Source organism: Hyla sarda, chromosome 2 (genome assembly GCF_029499605.1).
Source record: "Hyla sarda isolate aHylSar1 chromosome 2, aHylSar1.hap1, whole genome shotgun sequence".
Classification (NCBI taxonomy): Eukaryota; Metazoa; Chordata; class Amphibia; order Anura; family Hylidae; genus Hyla; species Hyla sarda.
Genome location: NC_079190.1, coordinates 423,231,741 through 423,248,753, shown reverse-complemented (window position 1 = coordinate 423,248,753; position 17,013 = coordinate 423,231,741). Strand labels below are relative to the sequence as shown.

General features: G+C 51.3%; 1 long non-coding RNA gene across 1 annotated transcript in view; it reads left to right on the top strand.

The window, feature by feature from the left end:
- LOC130356860 (uncharacterized) overlaps positions 1–14,624 on the top strand; it is a 126,693-nt gene extending 112,069 nt beyond the window's left edge. Inside the window, exon 4 of the long non-coding RNA XR_008889015.1 lies at positions 14,461–14,624. This is a non-coding gene — a long non-coding RNA (uncharacterized LOC130356860). The remainder of the gene's footprint in view (positions 1–14,460) is intronic.
- The last annotated feature ends 2,389 nt before the right edge of the window (positions 14,625–17,013 follow it).

Genomic DNA, 17,013 nt, shown 5'->3' with positions numbered 1-17,013 from the left:
CAAAGATACAAATGGTTTGCAGGTTGACAAGCTCTCCATGTGAATTATTGCCAGCATTTGTCTATCTATCTCTGTCTGTAAGACCTTGATATATTCAGGACTGCGGTGTGTTATAAAGATGGCTGGCAGGTGCGAATTGAGTGTTTTATTATATCTGGTGCGCTGACAGATGGGTAGTTTGTATAGCCTTTTAACATTAAACCTCTTTTTAAAGGAAAATTTTCACTACCTTGACTTTCACACTGCAGAAAATAGGCACCCATGTGTAGGGATGCTTTAGGGAAAAAATATATAATAAAATATATACATATTATATGTATAACAAATCATTTGTTTCTGTATTATGGTACATGCCATATTTGCACAACAATTTCTGACACTTAAAGGGGTTATCTAGGAAAAAACTTTTTTTTTTTATATATATCAACTGGCTCCAGAAAGTTAAACAGATTTGTAAATTACTTCTATTAAAAAATCTTAATCCTTTCAGTACTTATGAGCTGCTGAAGTTGAGTTGTTCTTTTCTGTCTAAGTGCTCTCTGATGACACGTGTCTCAGGAACCGCCCAGTTTAGAAGCAAATCCCCATAGCAAACCTCTTCTACTCTGCTCTCTGCTGACATCTCTGCTTGTCTCGGGAACTGCACACTGTTGCCAGACAGAAAACAACAACTCAACTTAATCCTTTTAATTATTGAAAGGATTAAGATTTTTTAATATAAGTAATTTACAAATCTGTTTAACTTTCTGGAGCCAGTTGATATATAAAAAAAAGTTTTTTCATGGAATACCCCTTTAACTCTTCTCAGGGTTTTGCTATAGGCGTGGTCAGCGATCACTTGACTAATTTAGTTTTAAATCTTGAACTGCATTCACGCTTTGGCGGCAGGATATCTATTTACATCTCCTGCAACTTCATAGCCCGAGACTGAGGATACAGATTTACCTGGACTTCAAGCAAATCCGTATCCTGGTCATTATAGTCTCGGCCAAGTCTTGGCCTATGAAGTTTTAGGAGATTTAAACAGATATCCTGATTTTGATGTGGTTTTTCATTATCATCTGTATCAGGTTAGTGCTTAGTGTAACCTATTACTTGCTGTGGTACTGCTGTTTCTTTCCTATACTACAGAGATCACCTCGCAAAACAAATGTGTTAAAGGGGTACTCCACTGGAAAGTATTTTTATTTTAAATCAGCTGGTGCCAGAAAGTTAAACAGATTTGTAAATTACTTCTATTTAAAAATCCAGTACTTATCAGCTGCTGTATGCTCCACAGGAAGTTCTTTTATTTTTGAATTTCCTTTCTGTCTGACCACAGTGCTCTCTGCTGACATCTCTGTCTATATTAGGAACTGTTCAGAGTAGGAGCAAATCCCCATAGCAAACCCATTGTCACGATGCCGGCTGGCAGGAGGTGGATCCTCTGTGCCAGAGAGGGATAGCGAGGACCGTGCTAGTGGACCGGTTCTAAGACACTACTGGTTTTCACCAGAGCCCGCCGCAAAGCGGGATGGTCTTGCTGCGGCGGTAGTGACCAGGTCGTATCCACTAGCAACGGCTCACCTCTCTGGCTGCTGAAGATAGGCGAGGTACAAGGGAGTAGGCAGAAGCAAAGTCGGACGTAGCAGAAGGTCGGGGGCAGGCGGCAAGGTTCGTAGTCAGGGGAGATAGCAGAAGTTCTGGTACACAGGCTTTAAACACACAAAACGCTTTCACTAGGCACAAGGGCAACAAGATCCGGCAAGGAAGTGCATGGGAGGAGGATAGATATAGTCAGGGACCAGGTGGAAGCCAATTAAGCTAATTGGGCCAGGCACCAATCATTGGTGCACTGGCCCTTTAAGTCTCAGGGAGCTGGCGCGCGCGCGGCTCCGCTCTCTAGGGCGCGCGCGCGCCAGCTCCCTGAGACTTAAAGGGCCAGTGCACCAGTACCAGCACATGACAGTAGGGGACGGGAACGGGTAAGTGACCTGGGATGCGATTCGCGAGCGGGCGCGTCCCGCTGTGCGAATCGCATCCCCAACGGCCATGACAGAGCAGCGCTCCCGGTCAGCGGGACTGACCGGGGAGCTGCAGGGAGAAAGACGCCGTGAGCGCTCCGGGGAGGAGCGGGGACCCGGAGCGCTAGGCGTAACAGTACCCCCCCCCTTAGGTCTCCCCTTCTCTTTATCCGGTAACTGCCTCCCCTGGGATGAGGACACCGGGAAAGGATGGAGGGATTCCTCAACGGCAGGCAGAACAGCAGGAGTAGGAATGGGGAGAGAGGGCAGAGGGCGAGACCTGGCACGGGGCAGTGTGACACCAGGACGAGGGCCATGCGGGGACACAGGGGCTTGCCTAATGGGACTGGGAGGGGGGGAGAGGCATTTCCTGTGGCAGGCAGAGTCCTTAATGACCTTAGGGGGACCGGATACAGGAGGAACCACAGGGTCACGGCAGGGAGTACTGGGAACCGGTTGAAGGCAGTCCTTGGAACAAGAGGGGCCCCAACTCTTGATCTCCCCAGTGGACCAATCCAGGGTTGGGGAATGGTGTTGAAGCCAGGGTAGTCCAAGGAGCACTTCAGAAGTGCAATTAGGAAGGACCAAAAATACAATTTCCTCGTGATGAGGTCCGATGCACATTAGGAGGGGCTCCGTGCGGAAACGCACGGTGCAATCCAACCTGGCTCCGTTGACCGCGGAAACGTGGAGTGGCTTGACAAGACGGGTCACCGGAATGCGGAATTTATTCACTAAGGACTCCCGAATAAAATTCCCAGAAGCTCCAGAGTCCAGGCAGGCCACGGCTGAGAGGGAAGAGCTGGCTGAAGTAGAAATCCGAACAGGCACCGTGAGACGTGGAGAAGCCGACTTAGCATCAAGAGACGCCACACCCACGAGAGCTGGGTGCGAGCGTGCGTTTCCCAGACGTGGAGGACGGATTGGGCAATCCACCAAAAAATGTTCAGTACTGGCACAGTACAGACAAAGATTCTCTTCCTTACGGCGATTCCTCTCTTCCAGGGTCAGGCGAGACCGATCCACTTGCATGGCCTCCTCGGCGGGAGGCCTAGGCGCAGATTGCAGTGGAGACTGTGGGAGAGGTGTCCAGAGATCTAAGTCTTTTTCCTGGCGGAGCTCTTGATGCCTCTCAGAAAAACGCATGTCAATGCGAGTGGCTAGATGAATGAGTTCATGCAGGTTAGCAGGAGTCTCTCGTGCGGCCAGAACATCTTTAATGTTGCTGGATAGGCCTTTTTTAAAGGTCGCGCAGAGAGCCTCATTATTCCAGGATAGTTCAGAGGCAAGAGTACGGAATTGTATGGCGTACTCGCCAACGGAGGAATTACCCTGGACCAGGTTCAGCAGGGCAGTCTCAGCAGAAGAGGCTCGGGCAGGTTCCTCAAAGACACTTCGAATTTCCGAGAAGAAGGAGTGTACAGAGGCAGTGACGGGGTCATTGCGGTCCCAGAGCGGTGTGGCCCATGACAGAGCTTTTCCAGACAGAAGGCTGACTACGAAAGCCACCTTAGACCTTTCAGTAGGAAACTGGTCCGACATCATCTCCATGTGCAGGGAACATTGCGAAAGAAAGCCACGGCAAAACTTAGAGTCCCCATTAAATTTGTCCGGCAAGGACAGGCGGAGGCTAGGAGTGGCCACTCGCTGCGGAAGGGGTGCAGGAGCTGGCGGAGGAGATGGTTGTTGCTGCTGTAGCTGTGACTGTACTTGCTGTAGTTGTGACTGGAGTTGCTGTGTCATGGTGGTCAAGTACGACAGCTGGTGATCTTGTTGGGCGATCTGACGAGCTTGCTGGGCGACCAGCGGGATCCATGGCCGGATCTACTGTCACGATGCCGGCTGGCAGGAGGTGGATCCTCTGTGCCAGAGAGGGATAGCGAGGACCGTGCTAGTGGACCGGTTCTAAGACACTACTGGTTTTCACCAGAGCCCGCCGCAAAGCGGGATGGTCTTGCTGCGGCGGTAGTGACCAGGTCGTATCCACTAGCAACGGCTCACCTCTCTGGCTGCTGAAGATAGGCGAGGTACAAGGGAGTAGGCAGAAGCAAAGTCGGACGTAGCAGAAGGTCGGGGGCAGGCGGCAAGGTTCGTAGTCAGGGGAGATAGCAGAAGTTCTGGTACACAGGCTTTAAACACACAAAACGCTTTCACTAGGCACAAGGGCAACAAGATCCGGCAAGGAAGTGCATGGGAGGAGGATAGATATAGTCAGGGACCAGGTGGAAGCCAATTAAGCTAATTGGGCCAGGCACCAATCATTGGTGCACTGGCCCTTTAAGTCTCAGGGAGCTGGCGCGCGCGCGCCCTAGAGAGCGGAGCCGCGCGCACCAGCACATGACAGTAGGGGACGGGAACGGGTAAGTGACCTGGGATGCGATTCGCGAGCGGGCGCGTCCCGCTGTGCGAATCGCATCCCCAACGGCCATGACAGAGCAGCGCTCCCGGTCAGCGGGACTGACCGGGGAGCTGCAGGGAGAAAGACGCCGTGAGCCCTCCGGGGAGGAGCGGGGACCCGGAGCGCTAGGCGTAACACCCATCCTGCTCCAGACAGTTCCTAAAATGGACAGAGATGTCAGTAGAGAGCACTGTGGTCAGACAGAAAGGAAATTCAGAAAGAAAAGAACTTCCTCTGGAACATTCAACAGCTGATAAGTACTGGAAGGGGTAAGATGTTTTGAATAGCAACATAAGTAATTTACAAATCTGTTTAACTTTCTGGCACCAGTTGATTTAAATTTTTCTTTTTCCAGGGGAGTACCCTGTCACGATGCCGGCTGGCAGGTAGTGGACCCTCTGTGCCAGAGAGGGATTGGCGTGGACCGTGCTAGTGGACCGGTTCTAAGCCACTACTGGTTTTCACCAGAGCCCGCCGCAAAGCGGGATGGTCTTGCTGCGGCGGTAGTGACCAGGTCGTATCCACTAGCAACGGCTCACCTCTCTGGCTGCTGAAGATAGGCGCGGTACAAGGGAGTAGGCAGAAGCAAGGTCGGACGTAGCAGAAGGTCGGGGCAGGCAGCAAGGATCGTAGTCAGGGGCAACGGCAGAAGGTCTGGAAACACAGGCAAGGAACACACAAGGAACGCTTTCACTGGCACTAAGGCAACAAGATCCGGCAAGGGAGTGCAAGGGAAGTGAGGTAATATAGGGAAGTGCACAGGTGAAAACCCTAATTGGAACCACTGCGCCAATCAGCGGCGCAGTGGCCCTTTAAATCGCAGAGACCCGGCGCGCACGCGCCCTAGGGAGCGGGGCCGCGCGCGCCGGGACAGAACAGACGGGGAGCGAGTCAGGTAGGGGAGCCGGGGTGCGCATCGCGAGCGGGCGCTACCCGCATCGCGAATCGCATCCCGGCTGGCAGCAGGATCGCAGCGCCCCGGGTCAGAGGACGTGACCGGAGCGCTGCAGCGGAGGGAGTGAAGCGAGCGCTCCGGGGAGGAGCGGGGACCCGGAGCGCTCGGCGTAACAGTACCCCCCCCCTTGGGTCTCCCCCTCTTCTTGGAGCCTGAGAACCTGAGGAGCAGACTTTTGTCAAGGATGTTGTCCTCAGGTTCCCAGGATCTCTCTTCAGGACCACAACCCTCCCAGTCTACTAAAAAAAAATTTTTCCCTCTGACCTTTTTGGCAGCCAAAATTTCCTTGACCGAGAAGACGTCCGAGGAGCCGGAAACAGGAGTGGGAGGAACAGATTTGGGAGAAAAACGGTTGAGGATGAGTGGTTTGAGAAGAGAGACGTGAAAGGCATTAGGGATACGAAGAGAAGGAGGAAGAAGAAGTTTATAAGAGACAGGATTAATTTGACACAAAATTTTGAAAGGACCAAGATAGCGTGGTCCCAACTTGTAGCTAGGGACACGGAAGCGGACATATTTAGCGGAGAGCCATACCTTGTCTCCAGGGGAAAAAACGGGGGGAGCTCTTCTTTTCTTATCCGCGAACCTCTTCATGCGTGAAGAAGCCTGTAAGAGAGAATTTTGGGTCTCTCTCCATATAATGGAAAGGTCACGAGAAATTTCATCCACAGCGGGCAGACCAGAGGGCAAGGGGGTAGGGAGGGGGGGAAGAGGGTGACGGCCGTACACCACGAAAAATGGGGATTTGGAGGAAGATTCAGAGACCCTGAAGTTATACGAAAATTCGGCCCATGGAAGGAGATCTGCCCAGTCATCCTGGCGGGAGGAAACAAAATGTCGCAAATAATCACCCAGGATCTGGTTAATTCTTTCTACTTGTCCATTGGACTGGGGATGATATGCAGAGGAAAAATTTAATTTAATCTTGAGTTGTTTACAGAGAGCCCTCCAGAATTTAGACACGAATTGGACCCCTCTATCCGAGACAATCTGCGTAGGCAACCCGTGAAGACGAAAAATGTGTACAAAAAATTGTTTAGCCAACTGAGGCGCAGAAGGAAGACCAGGAAGAGGGATGAAATGTGCCATTTTGGAGAATCGATCAACGACCACCCAAATAACGGTGTTGCCACGGGAAGGGGGTAAATCAGTAATAAAATCCATACCAATCAGAGACCAAGGCTGTTCGGGGACAGGCAGAGGATGAAGAAAACCAGCGGGCTTCTGGCGAGGAGTCTTATCCCGGGCACAGATAGTGCAGGCTCGCACAAAGTCCCCAACATCCGTCTCCAGAGTCGGCCACCAATAGAAGCGGGAGATGAGTTGCACAGATTTCTTGATGCCCGCATGACCTGCGAGATGGGAGGAGTGACCCCATTTGAGGATTCCGAGGCGTTGGCGTGGAGAAACAAAGGTCTTTCCTGGAGGAGTCTGCCTGATGGAGGCAGGAGAAGTGGAGATCAGGCAGTCAGGTGGAATGATGTGTTGCGGAGGGAGATCAACTTCTGAGGCATCCGAGGAACGAGAGAGAGCATCGGCCCTAATGTTCTTATCGGCAGGACGAAAGTGAATCTCAAAATTAAATCGGGCAAAGAACAGAGACCACCGGGCCTGGCGAGGATTCAGCCGTTGGGCCGACTGGAGGTAGGAGAGGTTCTTGTGGTCGGTGTAGATAATAACAGGAAATCTTGATCCCTCCAGCAGATGCCTCCATTCCTCAAGTGCTAATTTAATGGCTAGAAGCTCTCGATCCCCGATGGAGTAGTTCCTCTCCGCTGGAGAGAAGGTCCTAGAGAAAAAACCACAAGTGACAGCATGCCCGGAAGGATTTTTTTGTAGAAGAACAGCTCCAGCTCCTACTGAGGAGGCATCAACCTCCAATAGGAAGGGTTTGGAAGGGTCAGGTCTGGAGAGCACGGGAGCCGAAGAAAAGGCAGACTTGAGTCGTTTAAAGGAGTCTTCTGCTTGAGGAGGCCAGGACTTGGGATCAGCATTTTTCTTGGTTAAAGCCACGATAGGAGCCACAATGGTAGAAAAATGTGGAATAAATTGCCTGTAATAATTGGCGAACCCCAAAAAGCGTTGGATAGCACGGAGTCCGGAGGGGCGTGGCCAATTTAAGACGGCAGAGAGTTTGTCTGGATCCATCTGTAGTCCCTGGCCAGAGACCAAATATCCTAGAAAAGGAAGAGATTGGCATTCAAACAGACATTTCTCAATTTTGGCATAGAGTTGGTTGTCACGAAGTCTCTGAAGAACCATACGGACATGCTGGCGGTGTTCTTCTAGATTGGCAGAAAAAATTAGGATATCGTCCAGATATACCACAACACAGGAGTATAACAGATCACGAAAAATTTCATTGACAAAGTCTTGGAAGACGGCAGGGGCATTGCACAGTCCAAAGGGCATGACCAGATACTCAAAGTGTCCATCTCTGGTGTTAAATGCCGTTTTCCACTCGTCCCCCTCTCTGATGCGGATGAGGTTATAGGCGCCTCTTAAGTCCAATTTAGTGAAGATGTGGGCACCTTGGAGGCGATCAAAGAGTTCAGAGATGAGGGGTAAGGGGTAGCGGTTCTTAACCGTGATTTTATTAAGACCGCGGTAGTCAATGCAAGGACGTAGGGAGCCATCTTTTTTGGACACAAAGAAAAATCCGGCTCCGGCAGGAGAGGAGGATTTACGGATAAAGCCCTTTTTTAGATTCTCCTGGACGTATTCGGACATGGCAAGAGTCTCTGGGGCAGAGAGAGGATAAATTCTGCCCCGGGGTGGAGTAGTACCCGGGAGGAGGTCGATAGGGCAATCATAAGGCCTGTGAGGAGGTAGAGTCTCAGCTTGTTTTTTGCAGAAAACATCCGCGAAGTCCATATAGGCCTTAGGGAGACCGGTTACTGGAGGAACCACAGAGTTACGGCAAGGGTTACTGGGAACCGGTTTTAGACAGTTCTTGGAACAAGAGGACCCCCAACTCTTGATCTCCCCAGTGGACCAATCCAGGGTTGGGGAATGAAGTTGAAGCCAGGGAAGTCCAAGGAGAATCTCCGAGGTGCAATTGGGGAGGACCAAAAGTTCAATCCTCTCATGATGAGATCCGATGCTCATAAGAAGGGGCTCCGTGCGGAAACGTATGGTACAGTCCAATCTTTCATTATTTACACAATTGATGTAGAGGGGTCTGGCGAGACTGGTCACTGGGATGTTGAACCTGTTGACGAGAGAGGCCAAAATAAAATTTCCTGCAGATCCAGAGTCCAAGAAGGCCACTGTAGAGAAGGAGAAGGCAGAGGCAGACATCCGCACAGGCACAGTAAGACGTGGAGAAGCAGAGTAGACATCAAGGACTGTCTCACCTTTGTGCGGAGTCAGCGTACGTCTTTCCAGGCGGGGAGGACGGATAGGACAATCCCTCAGGAAGTGTTCGGTACTAGCACAGTACAGGCAGAGGTTCTCCATACGGCGTCGTGTCCTCTCTTGAGGTGTCAGGCGAGACCGGTCGACCTGCATAGCCTCCACGGCGGGAGGCACAGGAACAGATTGCAGGGGACCAGAGGAGAGAGGAGCCGAGGAGACGAAACGCCTCGTGCGAACAGAGTCCATATCTTGGCGGAGTTCCTGACGCCTTTCAGAAAAACGCATGTCAATGCGAGTGGCTAGGTGAATAAGTTCATGTAGATTAGCAGGAATTTCTCGTGCGGCCAGAACATCTTTAATGTTGCTGGATAGGCCTTTTTTGAAGGTCGCGCAGAGGGCCTCATTATTCCAGGACAATTCTGAAGCAAGTGTACGGAATTGTACGGCGTACTCGCCAACGGAAGAATTACCCTGGACCAGGTTCAACAGGGCAGTCTCAGCAGAAGAGGCTCGGGCAGGTTCCTCAAAGACACTTCGGATTTCCGAGAAGAAGGAGTGTACAGAGGCAGTGACGGGGTCATTGCGGTCCCAGAGCGGTGTGGCCCATGACAGGGCTTTTCCGGACAGAAGACTGACTACGAAAGCCACCTTAGACCTTTCAGTGGGAAACAGGTCCGACATCATCTCCAGATGCAGGGAACATTGGGAAAGAAAGCCACGGCAAAACTTAGAGTCCCCATCAAATTTATCCGGCAAGGATAAGCGTATCCCAGGAGCGGCCACTCGCTGCGGAGGAGGTGCAGGAGCTGGCGGAGGAGATGACTGCTGAAGCTGTGGTAGCAACTGTTGTAGCATAACGGTCAGTTGAGACAGCTGTTGGCCTTGTTGCGCTATCTGTTGTGACTGCTGGGCGACCACCGTGGTGAGGTCAGCGACAACTGGCAGAGGAACTTCAGCGGGATCCATGGCCGGATCTACTGTCACGATGCCGGCTGGCAGGTAGTGGACCCTCTGTGCCAGAGAGGGATTGGCGTGGACCGTGCTAGTGGACCGGTTCTAAGCCACTACTGGTTTTCACCAGAGCCCGCCGCAAAGCGGGATGGTCTTGCTGCGGCGGTAGTGACCAGGTCGTATCCACTAGCAACGGCTCACCTCTCTGGCTGCTGAAGATAGGCGCGGTACAAGGGAGTAGGCAGAAGCAAGGTCGGACGTAGCAGAAGGTCGGGGCAGGCAGCAAGGATCGTAGTCAGGGGCAACGGCAGAAGGTCTGGAAACACAGGCAAGGAACACACAAGGAACGCTTTCACTGGCACTAAGGCAACAAGATCCGGCAAGGGAGTGCAAGGGAAGTGAGGTAATATAGGGAAGTGCACAGGTGAAAACCCTAATTGGAACCACTGCGCCAATCAGCGGCGCAGTGGCCCTTTAAATCGCAGAGACCCGGCGCGCGCGCGCCCTAGGGAGCGGGGCCGCGCGCGCCGGGACAGAACAGACGGGGAGCGAGTCAGGTAGGGGAGCCGGGGTGCGCATCGCGAGCGGGCGCTACCCGCATCGCGAATCGCATCTGTCACGATGCCGGCTGGCAGGAGGTGGATCCTCTGTGCCAGAGAGGGATGGCGAGGACCGTGCTAGTGGACCGGTTCTAAGACACTACTGGTTTTCACCAGAGCCCGCCGCAAAGCGGGATGGTCTTGCTGCGGCGGTAGTGACCAGGTCGTATCCACTAGCAACGGCACCTCTCTGGCTGCTGAAGATAGGCGAGGTACAAGGGAGTAGGCAGAAGCAGAGTCGGACGTAGCAGAAGGTCGGGGGCAGGCGGCAAGGTTCGTAGTCAGGGGAGATAGCAATAGTTCTGGTACACAGGGTATAAACACACAAAGAACGCTTTCACTGGCACTAAGGCAACAAGATCCGGCAAGGGAGTGCAAGGGAGGAGACTAGATATAAGCAGGGAACAGGTGGGAACCAATTAAGCTAATTGGGCCAGGCACCAATCATTGGTGCACTGGCCCTTTAAGTCTCAGGGAGCTGGCGCGCGCGCGCCCTAGAGAGCGGAGCCGCGCGCGCCAGCACATGACCGCAGGAGACGGGAACGGGTAAGTGACCTGGGATGCGACTCGCAAGCGGGCGCGTCCCGCTGTGCGAATCGCATCCCCAACGGCCATGGCAGAGCAGCGCTCCCGGTCAGCGCTGACCGGGGAGCTGCAGGGAGAAGGACGCCGTGAGCGCTCCGGGGAGGAGCGGGGACCCGGAGCGCTAGGCGTAACAGTACCCCCCCCCTTAGGTCTCCCCTTCTCTTTATCGGGTAACTGCCTCCCCTGGGATGAGGACACCGGGAAAGGATGGAGGGATTCCTCAACGGCAGGCAGAACCGCAGGAGTAGGAATGGGGAGAGAGGGCAGAGGGCGGGACCTGGCACGGGGCAGTGTGACACCAGGACGAGGGCCATGAGGGGACACAGAAGCTTGCCTGATGGAACTGGGAGGGGGGGAGGGGCATTTCCTGTGGCAGGCAGAGTCCTTAATGACCTTAGGGGGACCAGATACAGGAGGAACCACAGAGTTACGGCAAGGGTTACTGGGAACCGGTTTTAGACAGTTCTTGGAACAAGAGGACCCCCAACTCTTGATCTCCCCAGTGGACCAATCCAGGGTTGGGGAATGAAGTTGAAGCCAGGGAAGTCCAAGGAGAATTTCCGAGGTGCAATTGGGGAGGACCAAAAGTTCAATCCTCTCGTGGTGAGATCCGATGCTCATAAGAAGGGGCTCCGTGCGGAAACGTATGGTACAGTCCACCCTGGCTCCGTTGACCGCGGAAATGTGGAGTGGCTTGACAAGACGGGTCACCGGAATCCGGAATTTATTCACAAAGGAGTCCCGAATAAAATTCCCAGAAGCTCCAGAGTCCAGGCAGGCCACGGCTGAGAGGGGAGAGCTGGCTGAAGTGGAAATCCGAACAGGTACCGTGAGACGTGGAGAAGCCGACTTGGCATCAAGAGACGCCACACCCACGAGAGCTGAGTGCGAGCGTGCGTTTCCCAGACGTGGAGGACGGATTGGGCAATCCACCAGAAAATGTTCAGTACTGGCACAGTACAAACAAAGATTCTCTTCCTTACGGCGATTCCTCTCTTCCAGGGTCAGGCGAGACCGATCCACTTGCATGGCCTCCTCGGCGGGAGGCCTAGGCGCAGATTGCAGTGGAGACTGTGGGAGAGGTGTCCAGAGATCTAAGTCCTTTTCCTGGCGGAGCTCTTGATGCCTCTCAGAAAAACGCATGTCAATGCGAGTGGCTAGATGAATGAGTTCATGCAGGTTAGCAGGAGTCTCTCGTGCGGCCAGAACATCCTTAATGTTGCTGGATAGGCCTTTTTTAAAGGTCGCGCAGAGAGCCTCATTATTCCAGGATAGTTCAGAAGCAAGAGTACGGAATTGTATGGCGTACTCGCCAACGGAGGAATTACCCTGGACCAGGTTCAGCAGGGCAGTCTCAGCAGAAGAGGCTCGGGCAGGTTCCTCAAAGACATTTCGAATTTCCGAGAAGAAGGAGTGTACAGAGGCAGTGACAGGGTCATCGCGGTCCCAGAGCGGTGTGGCCCATGACAGGGCTTTTCCAGACAGAAGGCTGACTACGAAAGCCACCTTAGACCTTTCAGTAGGAAACTGATCCGACATCATCTCCAGATGCAGGGAACATTGGGAAAGGAAGCCACGGCAAAACTTAGAGTCCCCATTAAATTTGTCCGGCAAAGACAGGCGGAGGCTAGGAGTGGCCACTCGCTGCGGAAGAGGTGCAGGAGCTGGCGGAGGAGATGGTTGCTGCTGCTGAAGCTGAGACTGAATCTGCTGTAGCTGCGACTGGAGTTGCTGAGTCATGGTGGTCAAGTACGACAGCTGGTGATCTTGTTGGGCAATTTGTCGGGCTTGCTGGGCGACCAGTGTGGGGAGGTCGGCGACAACAGGCAGAGGAACTTCAGCGGGATCCATGGCCGGATCTACTGTCACGATGCCGGCTGGCAGGAGGTGGATCCTCTGTGCCAGAGAGGGATGGCGAGGACCGTGCTAGTGGACCGGTTCTAAGACACTACTGGTTTTCACCAGAGCCCGCCGCAAAGCGGGATGGTCTTGCTGCGGCGGTAGTGACCAGGTCGTATCCACTAGCAACGGCACCTCTCTGGCTGCTGAAGATAGGCGAGGTACAAGGGAGTAGGCAGAAGCAGAGTCGGACGTAGCAGAAGGTCGGGGGCAGGCGGCAAGGTTCGTAGTCAGGGGAGATAGCAATAGTTCTGGTACACAGGGTATAAACACACAAAGAACACTTTCACTGGCACTAAGGCAACAAGATCCGGCAAGGGAGTGCAAGGGAGGAGACTAGATATAAGCAGGGAACAGGTGGGAACCAATTAAGCTAATTGGGCCAGGCACCAATCATTGGTGCACTGGCCCTTTAAGTCTCAGGGAGCTGGCGCGCGCGCGCCCTAGAGAGCGGAGCCGCGCGCGCCAGCACATGACCGCAGGAGACGGGAACGGGTAAGTGACCTGGGATGCGACTCGCAAGCGGGCGCGTCCCGCTGTGCGAATCGCATCCCCAACGGCCATGGCAGAGCAGCGCTCCCGGTCAGCGCTGACCGGGGAGCTGCAGGGAGAAGGACGCCGTGAGCGCTCCGGGGAGGAGCGGGGACCCGGAGCGCTAGGCGTAACAGCATCCCGGCTGGCAGCAGGATCGCAGCGCCCCGGGTCAGAGGACGTGACCGGAGCGCTGCAGCGGAGGGAGTGAAGCGAGCGCTCCGGGGAGGAGCGGGGACCCGGAGCGCTCGGCGTAACATACCCCTTTAACAACTTTCTTCTCCCCCCCACTTGCCACCATCTTTAGTAGCATACTGTAAATCATCCCCAGCACAGTGCTAGCCAATGTAGTTCAGTGCACATTCATTAGTACTAGGTCATGGCATAGCAGACAGTTGTAGACGATCTCTTGTAATTTGCAAGACAAGTAAGAGAAAGGAAGTCTCGTGTGAGTACTGCTGGCAAAAAGGCCAGGTCTGGACTTGCCCCCTGAAATGAAGAGAATGAGAAATAGCTGTGCACCATATGGAGGGAGCTCTCAAAGGCTCAAAAAACAGCAATGAGAGTGTAAAAATCAGCTTGTCACAACTCTGAAGGGCTAATGTAATAGAACCACGCAGGTACCCCTAAATGATCCCAACTGGAGCCACACCATATAGTTTATACTGTTGTGTTAGAATATGGAAGCAGTGTAGATTGTCTGGACTCTGAAAATCTTACCTCCTCATAAACTTTCTTTGTTCAAATACATCTGGCAAACAGCTATCCCTCCCAACATCTTCCATGCATGCGTTTTGAGCGGGGTCAGCTGCTATCTCCCCTGAGAATAACTTTATGCTGTGGGCCAATATGATAATGCAAATAATTTGCTTTTACTCAGTGCACTTTATGACAAAACTGACAAAGTATCTTCTGAGGGTCGATACGTACTATCAAAATATCACCCATATTTACATTGCTTTTCTATTATTACCCTATTCTGACCCCTATAACCTTTTTTTTTCTTTGTATTGATGGGACTTTTTGATCACTTTTATACATTTTTTCTTATATATGATGTGACCAAAAAACAGCAATTCTGACATTTCCTTTTATTTTTTTTTATGTAAATACCATCAGCCTTTAACAATATATTTTCGCATGCGACAATACTAAATATGTATTTATTTTTTTTTTTTTCAGGGGAAGGGCTACTATATTATACTGGCATAGCATTGCTCAAAGAAAAGTGTGCTCTGCTCAACAGATACAGACTCTATTAGAAGATTGCCCAGAGCCAGCACAGAGGTAATCAGGGGAACAGCTGGCATTGAAACTGATCAGACAGCCACATGTACAGATGTGGAGAAAATTGTTGGTAGCCTTTCAAAAATGACAGAAAAAAACAATAATAATTAACTCAGTAATAATGAGTAAAAATGTATTTAAAATTAAAGGGGTTATCCAGGAAAAAAACTTTTTTTTAAATATATATATATATATATATATCAACTGGCTCCAGAAAGTTAAACAGATTTGTAAATCACTTCTATTAAAAAATCTTAATCCTTTCAGTACTTATGAGCTTCTGAAGTTAAGGTTGTTCTTTTCTGTCTAAGTCCTCTCTGATGACACCTGTCTCGGGAAACGCCCAGTTTAGAAGCAAATCCCCATAGCAAACCTCTTCTAAACTGGGCGTTTCCCGAGACAGGTGTCATCAGAGAGCACTTAGACAGAAAATAACCATAACTTCAGAAGCTCATAAGTAATGAAAGGATTAAGATTTTTCAATAGAAGTAATTTACAAATCTGTTTAACTTTCCGGAGCCAGTTGATATATATAAAAAAATAGGGATGATCGGAGCTGTCAGAGACAGCCCCGATCATCCTAAAGGATAGGAGCGAGGTGACAGGAATGCCACCTCCTCCTATCCCCTGCCATTGGTCAGTCAGGACTGACTGACCAATGGCAGGAGGGGGGCGGGGGTGTTAAAGTTTAGATTCCCCCGCTCTGCCCAGGCAGAGCGGGGGGGTACTGGTCATACCCGGCAGAGGCAGCGGCGGCAGGCAGCTCAGGAGCAGCGGCGGCAGGCACATGAAGAGCGGCGGCGGAGGAGGAGACTGCAGGCGACAGTGGGGATCCTCTTCTTTGCTGAGTGATCTTCACTGTGGCCTGCTAGAAGATACAAAACAACATCTGGAGGGCAAACTGTGGTTTCCAGATGTTGCAAAACTACAACTCTCAGCATTCCCAGACAGTCCAGGCATGCTGGGAGTTATAGTTCTGTAACATCTGGCCCTTCAGATGTTGAAGAGCTACAACTTCCAGCATGCATGGACAGTCTTGGCATGCTGGGAGTTGTAGTTTTGCCACATCTGGAGGGGCACAGTTTGGAGACCACTACTTAGCGGTCTCCAAACTGTTCTTCCCCAGTTGTTGCATAACTACAACTCCTAGCATGCCTTTTGGCTGTCAGTGCATACTGGGAGTTGTAGTTTTGCAACAGCTGTAGGCACACTGGTTGGGAAACACTGAGCTAGAGTCTGTTTCCTAACTCAGTGATTCCAACCCGTGTGCCTCCAGCTGTTGCAAAACTACAACTTCCAGAATGCACTGACAGACCATACATGCTGTGAGTTGTAGTTTTGCAACAGCTGGAGGCACACGGGTTGGAATCACTGAACTAGAATCTGTTTCCCCACCAGTGTGCCTACAGCTGTTGCAAAACTACAACTCCCAGTATGTACATATACACATACCCTTACACGTCCCCCCCAATAAAAATTTAAAACATTTGCATTTGCACAGCCCACCTAAGATCTGTCAAATGCCAGTGGGGTGTAAATGCTCACTGCACCCCTTATTACATTCCGTGAGGGGTGTCGTTTCCAAAATGGGGTCACATGTGGAGGGGGGGGGTCCACTGTTCTGGCACCACGAGGGCTTTGTAAAAGCATATGGGCCCCGACTTCTATTCCAACCAAATTCTCTCACCAAAAGCCAAATTACGCTCCTTCTCTTCTGAGCATTGTAGTTCGCTTGCAGAGCACTTTATATCCACATATGGGGTATTTCCATACTCAGAAGAGATGGAGTTACACATGTTTGGGGGCTTTTTCTCCTATTACCCCTTGTGAAAATGAAAAATTTGGGGTAACACCAGCATTTTATTAAAATTTATTTTTATTTTTTTTTAAGTCCCACTTTAACGAAAGTTTGTCAATCACCTGTGGGGTGTTAAGGCTCACTTTACCCCTTGTTACATTCCTTGAGGGATGTAGTTTCCAAAATAGAGTGCCATGTGTTTTTTTTTTGTACTGTTCTGGCATCATGGGGGCTTCCTAAATGCGACATGCCCCCCAAAAACTATTTCAGCAAAATTCGCTCTCCAAAAGCCCAATGTCACTCCTTCCCTTCTGAGCCTTCTAGTGCACCCACAGAGCACTTTACATCCACATATGAGGTATTTCCTTACTCAAGAGAAATGGGGTTACAAATTTTGGGGGGCATTTTCTCCTATTACCCTCTGCAAAAATGAAAAAAAAATGGGGCTACAATACCATGTTAGTGTAAAAAATTGAGATTTTGATTTTCCTCTTCCATTTTGCTGCTATCCCTGTGAAACACCTAAAGAGTTAACAAACTTTTTGAATGTCATTTTGAATACTTTGACAGGTGCAGTTTTGATAATGGGGTCCATTATAAGGGATTTCCAACATAAAGACCCTCAAATTCACTTCAAAACCTAACTGGTC